The following is a 19311-nucleotide window of genomic DNA, read 5'->3' as shown; positions in this document are numbered from 1 at the left end:
GTTTAGGGAATTACTTGCTACTGCTTCTTGGCTTTCTTCTGTCCTGCTTATCTCTTTTTCAAGTGGTATAGGCAAATAAGCTCTTTGGAGATAGTGCATCTCAGACTTCCCTTTCTTTGCCTTTCTTTCTGTCACTGGCATCAGCAAGCTCCCTCATGTAGGATGGCATGCAGCAGCACATTTTCCTTTGTCTGATGTTGGGTTACTTGATGTCATTTAACTGCTTTTTTTCCTTTCATTGTGCATCTATTTCAGATGCCCTGAAAGATCTTTGCCAATGCAGTTGTGGTGAGGTTGCAAGAAAAGGGGAAGTTAGAGGAACACACCAGAAAGCCAACGCTACGTCTGAGTGAATAAGCTATTGCCTCTTAAGTGCATTTGCTCCCTAGTGCTAAAAATTACCTTGATATTTGATTGATACCATGTATCAAGCTATGTGATGCAGAGGTGATGGGAAGGAACGGCAGGTATATGCATTGTGGGCAAAATAGCTCCAACGAAGGAGATTTGATGAAGAAAATTTAAATACTACCAATACAGCTTTATTTCTAATTGTATTTTTTCCTTGCAATGAGTTGCCAAACCTTTAGTCTTTCACTGCAATTCCTTTTCAGGCATTTCTTCCTTCTCCCTTCAAATTTCCATCCTTTCCTGGTAGCCTGACAAGAAATTCTGTCTGGGGAAGGGGCTGAGGAAATATTCCTCCCTCTCCAAATAACAGCATCTTTCTTGGCGGAATCTGCAGTTTTTGCAAGTGAGCTATGTTCCCTCACACCTCCTGTGCTTTTCTTTTTCAAATCACATAACTTCCTGCATGAGGTAACCTATTCTATCTCAATCTGCCTCTCTCCCTTGCTTGCTCTCCCTCTGGCTTGCTTTTCAGTCAGCATTGCTCTCTGCATCCCTTGCTCGGTGATGAATGAGTTTCATTCATCCTTCTTTGGGGGACTCTGTGAAAAGCTTTAGACTTTGCCTGCTCCCATTTTTTCGCTTGGCTATTCATTTCCATGGCAATGGAAAAAGGAGGGGGGTGGCAGAGTGGGTGGCAGTGGGGCCAGAGGTCAAGAGTGGCCACTTTCTGAATTAAAGCTTTGAATTCCATTAAAGGTGACATGTTGTAACCTGGAGTAACTCTCCAAGAACTTGGCTGTCAAAGTCATCAAAGCAAAGGGAGAGGGAGGCAGGAGAAAGAGGGAGATCAGAGGAGGAGGAACCCAAGAGTTTGGAGTTGCTGTCAGGATTACATCTGGTGACTTAATATAGGGGTAGTTCATTTGTGTTGCCGTACATGGGGCTTCAGTTGAGCCATGCTCCTAAATCTGCATGCAGATAAGGCTTGCGAGGTAGACAGGATTCCCCTTATCCTTTGATTAACAAATGTAATCTTCTGATTAAAGTAAACAACCCTTCTCCTTTGCAAAATGGAGGGTGGAATTGAGTATGGGTAAGTATCCCAGCCACTTTGGGATTTCATTAGCTTATTTTTTTCATTTCTTTCACACACAGAGGTGCCAGGAGGACTCGGTCAACAAAGATGAGGGATGTTTACTTGGCATTCTACAAATAGTCACTGAGAAAAAGTTCATGTCCCAGAAGACAGCATGTGAAGTAGGGCAAAGTGTATCAAGCTGTTTCCAAACATTCAAAATATAGGTGTTTTAAGACCATTAAATTTGGCAAATTGCTAATCCCTATATTAAAAAAAAAAAAAAAGCAAAAGTGTTGGACTTTGTCATTTGCAGATGTTACTTCTATGGTGGTTGATTACAGGGGGAAGGAATCAGAATGAGGCACCAGGACCTCACACCCTGTGTGCATGATATATTCTGGATTCACATCTACTTTTTGAATGGTCTCGTCATGGTGGTAATCAGGGTCTGTGTTAAAACTCCCCCTTCTCACTTGTGCCACCTGATGAGTCAGTGGTTCAAAGCAGAATTGTCTGTTAGTTCCCAAGTGTGTGATCCTGCTTGTGACACTATTGATTTGCAATACTTGTTATACTTCTGTCATCAAGGTTATCTGGTTCCTCTTTTATGATGTCGTGATCCTAATGTATATGAGCACGAAAGCTTGCTAATTTTATAGTATATAAAGATTTTCATCCTTGGTCTCATGTGTTTTCTGTATTGAATAAAAATGCAAAAGTTTGGTCCTAAATTGCTTGTGGTACTTGCTTTGAAACCTTCCCTGGCATTATATTTCTCGGCTTGCTAACTCTGTCTGAGTCACAAACTGGACAGTACTCCTTCTGCCAGTCCTGAGAATGCTGCTGTCAAAAACTGTACTGTGTGCTCAGGAGCCAAGATTTATAGAAGTTTTTCTGTACTCTGAATCAAACTTGCTATGAAATCTGCAGCATCCAGGTCAAGTTGGGGGTATCTGGAAAAACTCCTTGGTCTCTCTTGAGGTACATTCATCATTATGGTATCTCTGCTATCTTACCATTCACTAGCATCCCTGAGCTTCCTTGTGGCACTTTAACAAATAGCTTAATGTGTTCGAGGTGGAGGAGGATTCTGGGTTTTTTCTTTGGCTAGAAAATTGTGGCTTTTATTGCTAGAGGCTGTTAGGTTCTTTGCTGAAAGTAAACTGTGACAGATTCTTACCTGCATTTTGCTGTTGTGTGTTTTCTTAGTATTTATTCCTCCATATCAAAAATTCTTTCCAGAATCTTTTAAAATAACACTTAAAGCCATAGTTTTGTGGGCTTTGCCTCCGCCTTCCTTGTGCTACATAAGACAGTAGTATCCAGTAATTGGTCTAGTAAGATAATGTATTATATTTTAATCTTTGGCATTTCTTCACTTCCTTACCTGGCAACAAGGAGGGATTCAAACCAAAAGGAAGGGACACTGAATTTTTCAAACCAAATTGCACAAATCCTCCATTTTTGTGATGCAGTAAAAGTAGGAACTGGAACTTTGTATAGTGTTTACAGGAATTAGGGAAGAGATTAGAAATGTTTGACATTCATATGCATGGATGATTTTGTTTGTTTCTTTTCTGGGGGCTTTTTCGGGGTAGAAAACATAGGGAAGAAATAGTTTGAGGTACCAGAAATATCCCATCGTGAAAAGCAAAGCAGAAATAGATGCTCACGTAACTGAATGAATGAGAGTTCTGTCAGTCATATGTAACTCTAAAGATGTTAAAAGTCCTGTAATTAGAGAGAGAATCAGTTGTAATTTGTATTATTCCATGCTAAAGGAGAGACTGCTGTGAGAAACATCTCTAACTTTGGAGACATGCTGCAGCTAATAAAGGAACTACTCCAGCAAAGGAAAGGATCAAAACTGTAACAGCAGCCACTGATTCATAGTATGCAAACTTGAGCCGAAGGGACTTCAGAAATAGGGCAGAGACAAGGTAAATGGAGAATAAAAACATCATAGATCTTTTTACATCAGGGGCAGAAAGAAGCAGTGCAGAGACTGAGGGTGGAGAGTCCCTTTGTTAATAAGGAGGATACTGGCCTACTTTAGTAGACTCAGACTCTCAGTCTACCAGCACCAGAATAAGAGGGTAGTTGCTGTTCTTTCAGCTCTCATATTTGTAATTATGGCATTTGATTGGCAATCTCTCTGTAGCTGCAGGATGGTGATGCTTGTTGCAGTATATTCTAAATGCAAAGGTGCTGTGACTTGCCCCAACAGCAGCTCCTTTATCAAATGTACTGGCTGGCGAGTTAGGGCTGTTCTCTTTTCCCCCCAAGGAGATTTGGCTCCTTTTTTAATCTGCTTTTGCTGGTGAGATGCTTGTTGGACACAAATCTGCTCCAGCAGGACTTCCAGTTCTGTTAGTCCTCTAATCCTTTCACCTGTAAACTGAATAGACAAGAAATGAAGACAATGGATAGGAACCATAGAGATTTGATTAAATGAAGAGACTTGATTTACCTGTTTCTCTCTGTTTGATCCTACTTTTCCACATGCACTTTCCTTCATGAGACAGTTCTGTAGTTTCTCCTTCAGGGGGTGTTACCTTGTTTACTTTTCCTGTGTTTCTGTGTACTTTCATATTTGCTTGTAATACATTCTTCCCCTCTTGGTAGCACACCCACCTGTTAATGTTTACTCTGCTTAAAAAGCCAGTACCAGGAATAATCGCAAAGCTGACCTCATTGTTCACCTCTATATTATCTAAGGAGTGGGAGTACTCTGTCTTGCAGAGGCTGTATTAGTATTAGTTGGGTAAAGCATAAACAGTTTCTATTCCTCTGTCAAGCCATTTTGAGAATTAAAATGCAGAAATGCAGCATGATGTAAACTGTAATAATTATACCTGCCATTAAGACATCTGTCTTGCTGAAGAGCAGGTATGACAAAACATTCAGTCATAGGACTTTTGCCTCCCTAGCTGTCTTGGTCTCAGCTGTAAACCTTGCACTTGTTAACATGGGTGCCATGCAGCACTGTGGAAGCTCTAGGGCTGGGAGGAGTAAAACCTCTCACCACACTAAGGGATTAGACCAGGTCAGTTACTGTCCAGCCTTATACAAAACCAGGCCTGGTTGTAGTGCCAGGTGTAAGTGATACTGTGAGTCTCTTGCACAGTGCTGGTGACTGAACACTGGCACAGGTTGCCCAGGGAGGTTGTGGAGTCTCCATCCTTGAAGATGTTCAAAAGCCATCTGGGCATGGTCCTGGGCCAGGTTGGTGGCCCTGCTTCAGCAGAGGTGTGGGACAGGATGACTTCCAGAGTTCTCTTCCAAGCTCTGCCGTTCTGCGTTTCCTGTACAGACTAATTCTGTGACTCTTGAGCAATTGTCTTACTCAGGCTTATACTCCATCTCTGTCCTTCTGCTGGTCGATTTGTATATTGCAGATTAGCAGCATATGCTAGCAGAGGTTAGAAGAGCGCGCATTGTGTGTTATGTTAAGAGAAGGGGAAACATTATACTAACCTAGCTTTTTACTTGGAGGAACTAAGAGTAGAAGCATTGCCATTTCAACTACTGTTCCAGTCATGTGCACAGACAGACATTCAGATAAAGTTTCTTGTTTAAAGGGACGACATCCTCACTGCTTCAAAGAGATTTAATTGGAGTGTAAGACAGCCTGGAGTTGCAGAGAAATTAGTCTTATATTGTGGTTTATACTGATGTAGCGCTTAAGACTATAACACTTTCTAGGCATTCTGTGGCCATGGAGGTGGGAAGCTAAAGTAGCTGGGGTCTAGCTTTTGTGGAAAGCCATCTAAATCAGAATTGTCTTCGTTTTGGAGGAATGGCTAAACATCCAGCATACAGAGAGGGATGGTTGGATGTTTTGTGCAGTCTGAGCAGTGTGCAGAGGTCCCGATTGCATGTAGTATTTAAATACATCTTTCCTGAAACCCATGACGATGAATTGCTTACAGAAACACTGGTAGGAGTGTCCTGGGAACGGGCTGCTCAGCTGGGCACTGGAGTAGCTTGAAATCCTTACACTTTCCTGCTCCCAGTTTCCAGCTTTTGTCACTAAGAGCTCTGCTTTTTCTTTCTAAGGTTATTTCTGGGTCAATAAAGAGGAAGGTATAATCCGTGAGCCTTGTGAGGTAGTTAGCTTAATCATCCAACCTTCTTCAGGCAGAAAGCTTCTTACAACAAGCCTATCCTGTGGCAGTGAGGGGGAGGGAAGAGCAGGGAGGAAATAGGGTAAGGTAGCCTGGATCAGAGATCTGGAAATAGGAACTGGAAATCCTACTCTTCTGACGTAGAACTCCCTTTGTTAAATCCCTCAGCAACTTCCGATTTATATAAATGTTTATATGAGGGGGAATCAAAGTACTCTAATCTTCTAGCAATTGGAAATCTGACATCCACCTGCAAATGGTTTTAGTTAAATACTGTAGGGTTTAGTAGTAATATCTATTAAATTCTGTGTTTCCATCCTTTGAAATCTTACAGGATGCTTTTCTTTAATGCCTAGCCTTTCATAAGTTCCATCAAAACTAAGCTATCATCATCTTGGATTGAGAAGAGATTCTTTTGAAGGATTTATTTTTCTCCATTTCCTTCACTGAGTTTCTAAAAATATCAGAGCAGAGAAACTAGTCGCCTGCTCTCAGGTTGTTTGAGTAACTGCCTCAGCCCCCGTCTCTTTAGCACAGTTCATTGGGCTGAGCTTCATATTCAGATACTTTCTGTGTAAGCCTTTCTCCTCAATACACAGTCTGCTTGTCACTGTCTCCTGGCCCATTCCTTTCCTGATCATCATCTTCTTCCAAGTCCTTTTTTGTCCCATCTGTTTTAGGCCTTTGCCATCTGTGACACAGTCCTCTACCCTGAAAGGTTTCAGAATCTTTTCCTTAAGTGACAGAGTTGGGACTGATTATTTCTCTGTTCAGCGTATCTAAGTTAATGACAGCTTTTGTTCCATCCCTGCCAACTTTTGGAGACTGTTTCATGTAACATGTCTACATAAACTGCAGTATCTGTAAAAGCAGAGACTTTTTTATTTCTTTCCCTTGAGAGCATTTGAGCTGTAGTAGAGAGTCGTCATTGTGTTCTCTGCACTGTTTGGGCTGGCTCACTTCCTTGGGTGGCTGTGGCATAGACTCTGCATATTAGTGAAGCAAAGACCTTGTTGCTTTTCCTCTACTGCAAATATCTGCAATAATGCAAATATGGGGTATAGCATGAAGAAAGGGTCATGGCAGAAGGCTACATCTTGGAACTGTATCCCTGGGAAAGAAGGATTGGTCTAATGGCCAGGTGAACAGAGCCTTTTTCTGTGCCCAGGTGCAGTCAATCGGCAAGGCAGCATTGACTGCAAATGGGTCCAGGTCTAGGGGCTCAAAGAGTGGGAGGAAGGTTACAAGTATCACAACTGATCTGTGCGAGGTCCAGTGCTAGCTCTGGGAGGGCTTTTGGAGAGAATCAGTTCTTGAGTCTCATGCTTCATGTATGACGCTTGGGAGAGTTTTGTAAAAACGGGCTTCTGTAGTTGCTTGTATGCTCACTTCTTTCAAGTTCCAGGTATAGAAAGTGTGGGTGTAAACTGTGCCATGCTGTCTACATACTTGCTTTGTTTCCTGTTTGTAACTTCTAAACAGAAGTGCCTTTATTTGCAGGTGAGGTTTGTGTGTTGAGACTTCACCTGGTGTCTTCAAGAATGAATAAGATCTGAAGTGACAGGTCATGTAGAAGTGCAGTGCTATGGTATGTTTAGTATATATGGGGACCTTGATGGGCTTGAGAGGTGGGCCTCTGTAAAGCTCATGAAGTTCAACAATACCAAGAGCAAGGTCCTGCACCTAGGTCAGGGCAGTCCCAAGCACAAATACAGGCTGGGTGGAGAATGGATCGAGAGTATCTCTGAAGAGAAGGACTTAGGGGTGTTGGTGTATGAAAAGCTCAACGTGAGTTGGCAATGCATGCCTGCAGCCCAGAAGGCCAGCCATATCCTGGGCTGGATCAAAAGAAGTGTGACCAGCAGGTCAAGGAATGTGATTCTGCCCCTCTGATTTGCACTCATGAGACCTCATCTGGAGCACTATGTTCAGTTCTGGAGTCCTCAGCACAGGAAGAACATGCATCTCTTAAGAGTGGGTCCAGACAAGGGCCACAAAGATTATCAGAAGGCTGGAGCACCTGCCCTGTGAGGACAAGCTGAGAGTTTGGCTTGTTTGGAAGACTCCAGGGGGATCTTATAGCGCCCTTCCAGTATCTAAAGAAGGCCTAGAGGAAAGCTAGGAACGGGGCTCTTTATCAGGGAATGTGGTGGTAGGTGATGTTTTTAATCTGAAAGAGGGTAAATTTAGATATCAGGAAGATTTTTTTTTTTTTTCCTGTGAGGGTGGTGAGGCTCTGGAACAGTTTGTCCAGAGAAGTCCTGGATGCCCCATCCCTGGAAGTGTTCAAGGCCAGGTTGGATGTGGCTTTGAGTAACCTAATCTTGTGGAAGGTGTCCCTGCCTACGGCAGGGGTCTTGGAACTAGATGACCTTCAAGGTCCCTTCCAACTCAAACCATTCTATGATTTGCTTATTTTTTCCCCTTAATTTTAAAGAATTAGTAGATGAGGGATATAGGCAAATTTGAATCTAAGTCTCTTACTCCTCACTATGTTTGTTGTGAGTGGATCATGACTTTTCTCTGTATCTGGAAAACTGCATACCAGGCAAATGTTGACTCTGAGAAGTTTAAGCAAATTATTTCTGCTTTTCTGTGGTTTGTAATGTTACAGCAGGAGGGCAGATCAATGGCATGAATCAGAAGTTGAATACATGCCCTGATCTGTAAGGAAACATGGTCCTTGGAGTGGAGTGAGATACTGATACAAGACATGCTGGTTTTATTTCCATCCATTCCAAGGGCAAACTGCTGTGAAGGCCAGCCTGGTATAGCAGGGAGGATGTATTGCATGTCTCTGTGCATTGAAGTATCACAGTAAACATCAGTGCTGCTGTGGGGATCTAGGAAGAGCATCAGGCTAGCTGCTCTACTGAAGCTCTAATTTGCTCATCACTTTTGGTTGATGTGATTAGTTGTCAAGGCTAATTACCCTCAGGAATGCTCCCTCTTGCCTCCCTGAGTCCACACATGAGAAAGCTGGTGTTATGATCCTTGGCAATATAAACTATTCTTTCTTCTTTCCGTCATAGGAGAAGATCCAAGTATTGATGATATGGAGACAGGGAAATGCTTCAAGATCCTCAGCTCTTTGTCTTTCTCTGTTCTGCTTTGTGTGGTTGTTTATCCTATTGCTAGAACAGAGAATAGCAGAAATATTCTCAGAAGCAATCCCATAAATATACACCCATTATGTGAACAGATGTAAGTATGCTCTTTGCCACAGCTTTTTACTGTTAGTGAAGAGAAGAGTGAAAGAAACTGGCCAACAGATAGACTGTGCACTTACTTGCGATGCAGTGACCTAAGGAGGGGGTAGTAGAGAAGGAAGTTAATTGAAATGACCTGTAACTTCAAGTCTGAATTTAACCATCCCTTCCTGCATGCATGCTGTGTGCCAGCCACTCCTCATTAGACAGGGAGGCAGTCTTACCCAAAAGCTGAACTTCTCTTTTCTTAGTAAAAAGAGAAAAGAGCCAACAGATTTCAGTATGTACTGTAGATCACAAACTATTGAGAAGGAGAAAACTAACTGGACTAGGTTGAGTTTGCGGTTTGATCCTTTGTCTCCTGTGCCAGTACACATCACAGAAGGCACATGTTTAGGAGTGGAATCAAGAATCATTAATGTCAACGAGAGAATATAGAGTGTATGACTGAAATCCATACAGACCTGCTAACTGATTGGTAGCTTTTGTTGCTGAAGATTTCATAGCTGCAGTAAAACTAAAAGGAAGTGAGATTAGCTTGCTTATAATGAACCCTATGAAGCCAGTGATTTTTGATATTCTAGCTATTCAGGATAAAGCAGACCTACATTTATATTACCTATATTTAAATTGCACTGACATTTGAGACATTATGATTGAGCTCTAGTTGGATACTGAGCAGAGGTACAAAATATCCACATGTTGTTAATCTAGGTATCTCACATGCTGGTAAGGTTTTAAGTCCCTTGGGACTTTATATCCAAGCACTTACCTAATTAACTCTATCAGCAGCCAGGTTACCAGAAATCATAGAATCTGTGGGATCCCCACTTTCATTCATTAAAGCCAGCAAGTTCACTTAATGTGGGGTTTAGCTTTCTAAAGCCTGCAGCCTCACAAAAATGAACACATGGACCTATAGTTGTGTAAGGGAGAAAAGATCTAGCACTGGGTCCATTGAGGATTTTTGGTTTTTTTGAGGGAGAGAAAGTTGCATTTTTTAATAAAATTATTTAGATTTGCTGAAGTTGAAGCGGGAAGGGAATATGTGTGCATGAAATGGTGCAGTACTTCAGGCTTTGCTTGAATGAAAGCACCATTCAGCTCTGCTTTTTAGTTAGGGTGTAATGACAGCATAATTTTCAGAAAGTTTCAAGAGTGGCTGTTCCTTGCTAACAACATTGCAGTTCCAATTTGCAAATTTCCTTGAGTTGTGGCGCCAAGAGATCTGAGTAGGTGTAAGTCAGTCAAACGGGTTTTCTGTTTGAGTTTGGATTGTACTACCTTACACCTTGCTGCAGCTGAAATTTGTACTTTGTTCTTGTAGGTGTTTTTTCTGACAGGGACTAAAAGAAAGTCTTAGGAAAGTTTAAATACCACTGCCTCTTTCAGGCAAGGTATTTTGAAATCCACATTAAGACTTTTTTGACCTGCTTCTTGGCAATAATTACTAAATGCAGTTATATGGTATGATATAAACAGAACAAACTATTTCTCCGCCTTCTCTATTGGCAAAATTTAACTCGAAAGGAGACTGCATGTTGCCAGATTCTTCCCCCTCGTGTCGTGGCCTTCAAGGACTCTGCAAAGTGCTTTGGAATGTGCCAAGACCTTTGGGACACCCACGTTCTGGGAGAGAAAAGAAGGATCACTAGTTTGATAGCTTTCTTGCATTGGCTTTCTGACATTGCTATTACTAAGTATCAGGGACAGCATCTCTCACTGCTTTGCTGAACTATTTGCTTTATGACTTATTCCCTTAGTCTTAAACTGGAAAGAGCATCTGCTTCACTGGCCATAGCAACTGTTGATAATTCTAAAACAACTCATAACCGGTGCTGGTTTGGAATTACTGCATGTTTAGGTTTCTGCCATCATTACAAGATCCATTTAATGGCTTTGCATGTTGCTCAGTCTCTCGTTCAAGGTGAGTATAAAATGCTAATGGATCATTTTCCCCACTCATTTCTACAAGTATACGTAATTAAAAAAGCACAAGGCAGCGGAAAATTGGGCTGATGCTGTAAATTGTGTTTTTTAATGCCTGCCTGGTCCATAAAACTCTATTTTGGCATCTAGCTAAACTTAGAATTTAAAGACTGAGTTCTGTATAACATGAACATTATCACCATTTTTTTTTTTTAGTGACTGTGTAATTTTTGTCTTCTGCTTCTCGGCCTTTTAAAACATTCTTCATGTTTTCATGTCTGAGTGCTTCCATATGTAGTGCCAAAGATCTTTTATTACATTTCGGTTTCCTACTTTGCACAGTTTGTAAACTGAAGTTGCTAGATTATCAAATCTTCTTGACTACTAGTGCTAACTTCTTTCAAGAGATTGAACAATGTAGGGTTTGTTTTTATTTGCATTGCACATGGCTGCAGTTGATAATTTTTATATTAAAACCCAGCCATTGGGTTTGGCTTGACAGTACATGGAGGAAAAAAAAACAACAGGAAAAGGACAAAGTACTGTTTGATACTTTGGAAATACAGCATAATGTAATGGTGAAATGTTATGGTGGCAAAATTTAATTGGCTGTAACGTAAGAGAAAACAAATCGTGACATTTATTTTTAGGAAGAAGCCTCCCACAGAGAACTGCAGAATCACTTGCAGGGATAAGTAGACTCAAGTACAGATACTTTCATCAAGCAACAAAGCAAGAAAATATCTTTAGAAACTTAGTTGTTTATTGTTGTTGTTGTTATTAACGCCACCACCCATGGAGAAGAGTGAGTTTCTGCCACAGCAACTAGTGCAGAACAGATACATAACAGAGTTGGAATCCTAAGAAAACTAGGAATATAGAAACTGCTTTTGCAGACTAGATATTCTGCAGGGAATATACAGCATGCATTTTTGGTGGAAGAGAGAAAATGAGGAAAGTGTTAAAATGAGACTGGAATGGGAGAATAAGGCAGAGACTGAAGAAAAAAAATGGAAAGAAAAGCCGAGTTAAACGACACCAAATAAAGCACCATTTAAGATGCACAAGGGTTGTAAATTAGTATAAATGGAAAAGAGCTCTCTTTTTGCACTTTCTTTTTTTCTGAAAGACTAGTTTGCTAATTCTCAGTTTCCCATATATTAGTCTGAATTAGCAGATGTCCTGATTCTCTGGATGTGGTCCCATTTTGCATAGCATCAAGCTACAGGATGCAAAATGCCCTACTGTGTCTTTTACATGATCAGCAAGAATAATAGCTGAAGAAATGCAGAAGTGGAATTTGTTGTCTTTCTCTAGATCATATGATTATAATTAACCCATCACAGACAGCTGTGTTCAAATATGTATTCTCTTCCAACCTGGTTATTCTATGATTCTATGATTCTATATGTGTATTTGTGTTTTTGGTTAGTTATACCAAATATCAGTAAGCCAGGGAAGAGTCAGCAAATAGTAGATGCTGAACAGGAAGAACAGACAAAAATATTTGCCTTGTCACCTTCCCTGGAGGTGTTTAAGGCACGGGTGGACGAGGTGCTGAGGGATATGGTTTAGTGTTTGGTAGGAACGGTTGGACTCGGTGATCCGGTGGGTCTCTTCCAACCTGGTTATTCTGTGATTCTGTGTGATTCTGTATTGTAGTGCTGCATCCAGTTTGTCTTTCCTCATTCTTGTTGTACTCATCATACATCAGTCCATACCAAGGTAGCCTCCATATTTATACCTGTGAAGAGATTGGAAATAGCATTTGACTTTTCATAAGAAGATAACCGGAAAGGAGTTGGTGGCAGCAGACTTTTGCCTAGGAGGACTGCTGTGTGCTTGCATTCATTTGGATGTGACAGTCATGTAAGATGGACCACTTTAGTGGGTACCAGAACTGTGGCATGAGTTTAGCCAGAGTTCACCTAAAATTTAGCCTCTGCCTATTTAGATGTTGAGGATCTGATTGTGCACTGATTCTGTTCAGTGTTTGGGCCCTGGGAAACACATACTAGTCTGTGACTATTGCTGAACTGGGCGAGGACTGAATGAGTCAACACTGGCCCTGTCTGAGGCAGTGCTAGTCCTGTGAAAAAAGAAGGCCTTAGGAATAAGCATGAATTCATTCTTTCATTCCTTATTTGTTGTCAAGATATTCCCTTATGATAATTAGTATGGTGGTGTTTAAAAATCCTCCTTTATAGCTCAACCACAGGCAACTTCTGCTTGAGTAGGCAGCTTAAAATCCAGCAGAGGGCAATGGTGTATTGCACCTATACAGATTTCACAATTAGTCTACCTCGAGGACCACTGAATTTTGTTCCCTAATTTAATGCATGATAGATTACACTAACCTTGTGGTTGGGGTTTTGCAGTAAAGTCCTGGATTGTTTCTGGGGTAGATGTGTTGCCAATGCAAGAAAGGACTGACTGTGTTATATGTTTGAGCTGCACAGAAATAAAACAGTCATGACTTGTCATAACTTTCCACCAAAACTATCAAGAGTTAACATCCCCAACTTTTCCTTCTTTTCTTCCCCCATCTCTCCCCAGTACTTGCCTATTAACTTCTTCAGCTATTGCAGTTTTAGTAAGGCTTTTTTCCCCCTCATCACTGTTTCTTACAAATTCACAAAAATGTTACAAAGCTCAGTAGTTAACATTGCTCATGACCTTAGGAGACCCATTGAAATGGGATGCCTTTTTTTACAGAAATTGTAACAACCATGCATACCATAATACTTTTTGGTCCATAAACCTCTGGGAAGAAATTTGAAACAGATGACCAATGGGAAGTATCATTTAGGCTTACAAATATGTTCAGCTCTCTACTTTCTTCTGAGGAGTATAAAAGGCAGTTAAGGTCTTACAGGGTCTGATGCTCTTGTTTGATTTTTAGGCAGCTGCAATCTCACAGGTTTATGTGACTGATTTCATTTGCGGTTGATTGCTCTTTTGTTGTCTCAGGACTCATTTGTGTGTAATTCTGGTGTAACTGAATTATCTAGGAGCAATTTGCTCTGGGCCCAGAGAGAAGCCCACAAAACTAGTCTTTCAGCCACACACCAGCTCCCCTTTGTTACCACAGTGGCAGCTCATAATAGTAGTGCAGTCTGTGAAAAGCTGCTTTTACCTTGTTGTTCTCCGAATTCCTCAACCAGCAATAACAGTAAAGGGTTTTAGTTGATTTTATGGGAACAGAGACAAAAAATATTCCCAAGGTTGTCTATCTGGAGCAGAAGCACCTCTTTGAGAAACCTTCTGTAATTTCCCTGTCCTTCCATGCTGGACTATTCTCTGTAGCAACCTGCAGAGTGACCTAGCAGTAGCAAATGGGGAAGGACTTCACTTTAGAAGTAAACACACGTGTTTTTATCACACTTCTTTGGTTTTCTCCTGTTCCAGCTTCCAAAACAAGTCAGCAATGACTTCTACATCTTGCAAGCTAGTTTGTTCTAGCAGACCAGCCACCCTTATTAGGACATGGGGCAGAGATTCCATTTACTGTGGTTTGTGTATCTGCTTATAATTGCAGGGAGCGAATGAGAGGAGAGAGTGAAGTGGATGAGAACCTTCTTGTCTCTAGGACAGTAAGAATGGTATCATATTGAGGCATGATATATTGGAAGGGAAGGAACTTAAATATAGTGTAAAATCTTACTAATTTGATCTATTAGTGACACACCATTTTCTATATAAATCCTCATTTCTAGAGGCTGCCACTGTAAGTATAGTAGAATCCAACTTGTACAAAGAGAACTCACTGCAGAAGAGAAGATAGATGCAATCCTTGCTATGCCTGAGGTATGCATGCCACTACTTCTGCCCTGCACAGCGACCACATAAAGACGGCTGGGGGCTAGTAAATTTCTATGATTAATGGCTTTTTTGCCTTTATTGTAAAGAATATAAAATCAAGAACAAGTTAAACATTAAGGGGTTTATGTGACAGTGAGGTACATGAGGGAGGTGGCTGTGAGCTTCTTCAGCGGCAAACCCAACAGACAGGGATTTAGTACTAATCTGTTGGCAAACTGTTTTTCTTAATTGATCTGTGCAGCAATGAAGTTGACTTTAGTCACTTAAAATACGAAGTCTGGAGCCAGTCACCTTTCTAATTCAATGTATGTTTGTGTGTGTGCAGTGCCTTTAAGGACATAGCCTGCCTACTGTTTTCTAGGAGAATTGAGGGGCCTGGATCAAAGCTGTAAAGCCCATACTGTGCACATAAGCAGCTTGAGCTACCTCCTCAGTAGGCACCAAGTGAGTGGAGCACCTGTGAGTTGTGCCAAGGGAAGAGGAGCTGTCTTGCAAAAAAGGATGAAGGCGGCAAAAAACTGCTGTCACACTTCTCCTTTAGCAAGAACCAAAGCCTCCAAGTGTTGTTTATAAAACAGCCCTCAAAATCCAGCTTTTCTTAATCTTTAAGAGTGCAAATATAAATTGCAGCAAATGAAATTCCATTGTTTCTGCTGTGTGGAAAAGTAAGTGGTTTAACTATATATATATTTTTTTTTGAGGGCATTCGGACTGGGTCCCTGAATATCAAGTCCCAGCTGAGCATGAATTCAAATGACTGAGACCTAAGCCCCTGATAATAAGGTTTTTTAAAGAAGCACTAACAGAGCTGAACTGGAGTGGATTGAATGGCCAAACTGAAATAATGGAATGCTTGTGGCAACCAGAACATGATTGTTTATTGGCATAATCCCAGTAAAACCTTCTGCCAAGAGCACACAGTCTTTTCTTGCCAATTTCTTCATATGGGGAAATACAGTACTGAATTTCTGCATATAATAGCAGTGCAGAAGAATGGGAGGAGGATGAGTGGCTGTTTGCATAAGGACGGGGAAAAAAATATGTCCAAATTGTGTTAACGATGTGATCCCTAGAGCTCCACTCATCAGCAGGTTCTAAAGAGACTACCTGGGTTTCAACCTTGGGAACATGGTCTGAAAAACATGAGTTTGGCTATGGAGTTCTCTCACTTGAATCTTCAGTTATCCCAGAGTGCAGCATGCAGAAAACAGATTAAAAATGGAACTTTGTTCTAAAAATCCTGCTGTTGTGATTATTGAAGCGCTTATGAAGATTTTTTTCACACATGAAAAAAGAGGACTGTCTTGCAACTCTGCCGAGAGACATGTTCTCAAGAAAATTCTGTTGAATCACACTTGGCAAATATTTTATTCACTGAGAAATGCAGTTACAAGATATATCTATACATAATGACAGGTTAAGACATATCAAGTAACTGCTGCCTGTGCAGGGGAGAAGAGAAAAGTGAGGCTACACTATATTGCATTGCTTTGCCCTTATCTAGAAGGATAAGCAATAGCCTTTTGGATAGGGAGTCCTGATTCACATTCCCTCTCTGTTGGATTGGAAATTATTTCTTTTCAGCCAAAAACTGAGTATCTGAATTCTGTAAGTACTATCCTACAAGGCACTTGGTAGTGGTAGTCTCTCCCTATCTCCTGTGAAGTTAATAACATGTTCTACAATACTTAAATATTCACTAGGGTGTAATAATCCTACCTTCCAGGAAATTGCCTTTGAGGCCATTAAAAATATCTGTACTACAAGACAAATTCTCTTTATGGGCAATAGAGATGCCCACCTGAAACATCTTTGAGATGTAGTTAGGGCTCTCTTGAGGAGTGGGAAATGGCAATCAAAACCTCAGCTACCAATCATAGACAGAATCTGAAGACAGATATTCCAAGCTTTATTTTTTGTTTTGAAATCAATATAAAGTTCCACAAAAAAAAAAACCCAAACCCCCAAACAAACAACGTGCATAACCATAAACAATTTTTCTCTTTAATTTCTGCTGGTAAATTGCCACTAAGTTTGTGTGACTGTTTGTTCAAAGTTCCAGGGGGTTCATTCTCAAAGAGCTTCAGCAAGAGCTTCGTCACTGTAATATAAGGTCCAAAGCTGGAAAACAGTCTAGTTTGGAGAAAAGTTGGGAAGTATCTTGTCTAGAAACAAGCAACCAGCAGATCAACAACAAATCTGAGCTGTTCTCAGCCTGCGTTTTTTCTTTTATCTTCTCATTATTATTACGTTTGGATATGTGGCGTAGATATAGCTTTTAAAAATTACCTTATTTATATGTTAATAAGAACTCAGTTTGAATTAAACCTACCTTCCAGCAGTAGTTCAACCTTCTCCAGGGCTGTAGCCTCACTTTGGAGGTGAAAAATGCCAACTTCTTTCTTCCTAAATGCAGTCTTTTCTTTCTGTCATCTACTGGGTTGTTCTGTGATCATAAGTTATGTCACAAGTATGACTCTTTTCACACAAATCTATGCAGAATCCAGACTTCATTTAAAAACAAAAAAAAGAAATAAAAAGGAAAAAGAATCTCTTTAGCCATTGTGGTTTGGAAGGACAACTCTGAGGAAAGCTTTTCATGTGTGACCTGTTGCATTTATATTTATCTGAGTTTTGAGTAAACTGAAAAATAGTCCTTGGATCATTGTGTTTTTCTCAGCTGGCTTTTAACTGTCTACTCCAAAGATGATGGTCTTAACTTCCAACATGTTTAATACTTCTTCCTCTTTGAACATCCAGTTTGCCTGTTTGGACAGGATAACAATAGTCCAGTTCTCCCTGAGTTAGCTGCCAAAATCTCCCATTGTCTCCCTGAGAATGTCTGTCTCCTACTTGCACACTGAATACAGAGATCTCTGGCAGTTGCAAAATGAAGACCATGGGAATGATGCGAAATATGTATTTGCCTGCTCACTTTTTAAGAAGAGTTTCAGGTTTGCATTGCAAATTTAGCATTACTGTTTCTTAATGAAATTTCATTTCTCTCATTATTGGTGTATATGATCTTCCCATCCAATGATTCTGTTAAATATTTAATAGAATAAATCACTGCTCCTTCTCCTCCTCTCCCCCCCAGCCCCCGCCATGGTCTTGCTTAATGTTCTCCCAGTGCTAGAAGTAATTCCTTTTCACAGAACCATAGATGGAATAGGATATGTATCTGGTTTTGGAAGGATATGACTTCCCTGAGGAACTCTTACCTTCCAGTGGTTTGGCAAATGCTGTCTTCCAGTTTGGAGAAAGGGCTTTGTTTATTTTTTGTTTAAAAAAGAGTTATTTTAGTGGTCTTAAGAGAACTTTGTGGCCTGAAGCAGCCATAAGGTGCAGAATGTCTCATAAACATGTATACAAGGATAAAGGAATGAAGAGGAGAGGAAACATCATCTAGGATTACATGAGATGAGATTTGGAAAGGTAATAGAAAGAATGGGGTGAAATGATGAACATCAAATTACATCTGGAATGTCAGATAACAAGAATTTTTAATTTGAATAGAGTTTTCTTCATTTTCTCTGATACATTCCAGCAGATGAGGATGATAAAAAGGCTATCAGTCATGAAAACACATTCCAACCCTCATTGGGTAGATGAAAACAGGCATCTAAAAAATTATATGTATTTTGACCTGTTACATGGGTGGAAGGTACCTGTGGCTCAGTGTCCTTTGAACAGTACTCCTACAGCAGCATTCAGGCTTATTCTGTATCTACCAAAACATTTGCTGCAAGTACGCAGCTCTGTATTGACTTCCAAAATGGAAAGATTTTATGGAATATGGCAAATGAGCTCAACAGTCTAAAAGCCAAAAAGGCTGCTTTAAAGTCTCACTTAAGTATTGTACACCATACAAATTCATCCTCTACTGTGTACATCAAATGATATAGCTGTAATATCATTAGACATGTTTTACCTTGGATAGAAATATAAAGCTTATTGCAGAAATGGTAAGTAACTGGAGCAGGGGCAACTCTGTCCTCCAGGCTGTATTTGAAAGTGGGATTTTCTGTCTCTGATGTTCTTTTGGTTAGGTGCAAGACTAAGATTTTCTGAAAGAATTTCTCTTTCTGTCACACACATTTTGGGTAGTTACAAGCAAGTTGATTTATGTCTCTAAACCTCAGTTGCTGTTCTGCCAAGTGAAGGCAATGGCACTTTCTTTTCTTGTCCTGGCTTGCTTGTTTCTAAAACATTCTCCTATGGATGAGGGCACTGATTTGAGGTGCTGTCACAGAATGCAGCGGTTCACCATCAGTGCTTTACAGTGTTTTCATGGTAGCAATCAAAAGGTGTTGCTCGTTACTAGCACTGGTATGGTTGTGGTGAATATCGGTGAGGCTCCCATACTTGAGAAGTGAGTGGCACTGCATACTAACTCGTTTTTTGCTGCCATTAAATGCCACTGTGAATAATTTTTTGTGAATTCAAGGTAGGGTCCATCCTGGGTGGTTTTTTTAATTGCACTGGAATAAGAGAAGCAGTTCTTAAATCCATAGCTAAGTAGGAAAGGCTGTAAAGTATCTGAAAGGAGGTTATAGCAAGATGGATGTTGATCTTTTTTTCCAGAGTCGCAAGTGATGGAAAATGTCCTCAAGTTGCACCAAGGGAGGTTTAGGTTGGAGATTAGGAAAAAAATTCTTCAGTGAAAGGGCTGTCAAGCACTGGAACAGGCTGCCCAGGAATGTGGTTGAGTCACAATCCCTTGAGGTATTGAAAAGATGTGTAGATATTGTGCTTAGGGACATGGTTTAATGGTGGACTTGGCAGTGTTAGGTTT

General features: G+C 40.6%; 1 protein-coding gene across 2 annotated transcripts in view; it reads left to right on the top strand.

Annotated features, from left to right (window-relative positions):
• Positions 1–19311, top strand: part of PTN (pleiotrophin) — a 77260-nt gene that overhangs the window by 23365 nt on the left and 34584 nt on the right. Inside the window, exon 1 of one of the 2 annotated variants that reach the window (XM_069858713.1) lies at positions 1133–1265. The exons of the other annotated variant lie outside the window; for it this stretch is intronic. The gene's annotated coding sequence lies outside the window, so the exon portion shown is untranslated. Of the gene's footprint in view, positions 1–1132; positions 1266–19311 lie in introns of those variants that run through there. 2 annotated transcript variants of the gene reach the window in all.

Source organism: Phaenicophaeus curvirostris, chromosome 1, assembly GCF_032191515.1.
Source record: "Phaenicophaeus curvirostris isolate KB17595 chromosome 1, BPBGC_Pcur_1.0, whole genome shotgun sequence".
Lineage (NCBI taxonomy): Eukaryota > Metazoa > Chordata > Aves > Cuculiformes > Cuculidae > Phaenicophaeus > Phaenicophaeus curvirostris.
The sequence above is the reverse complement of the archived record's forward strand: the minus strand, read 5'-3'. Positions and strand labels throughout refer to the sequence as shown.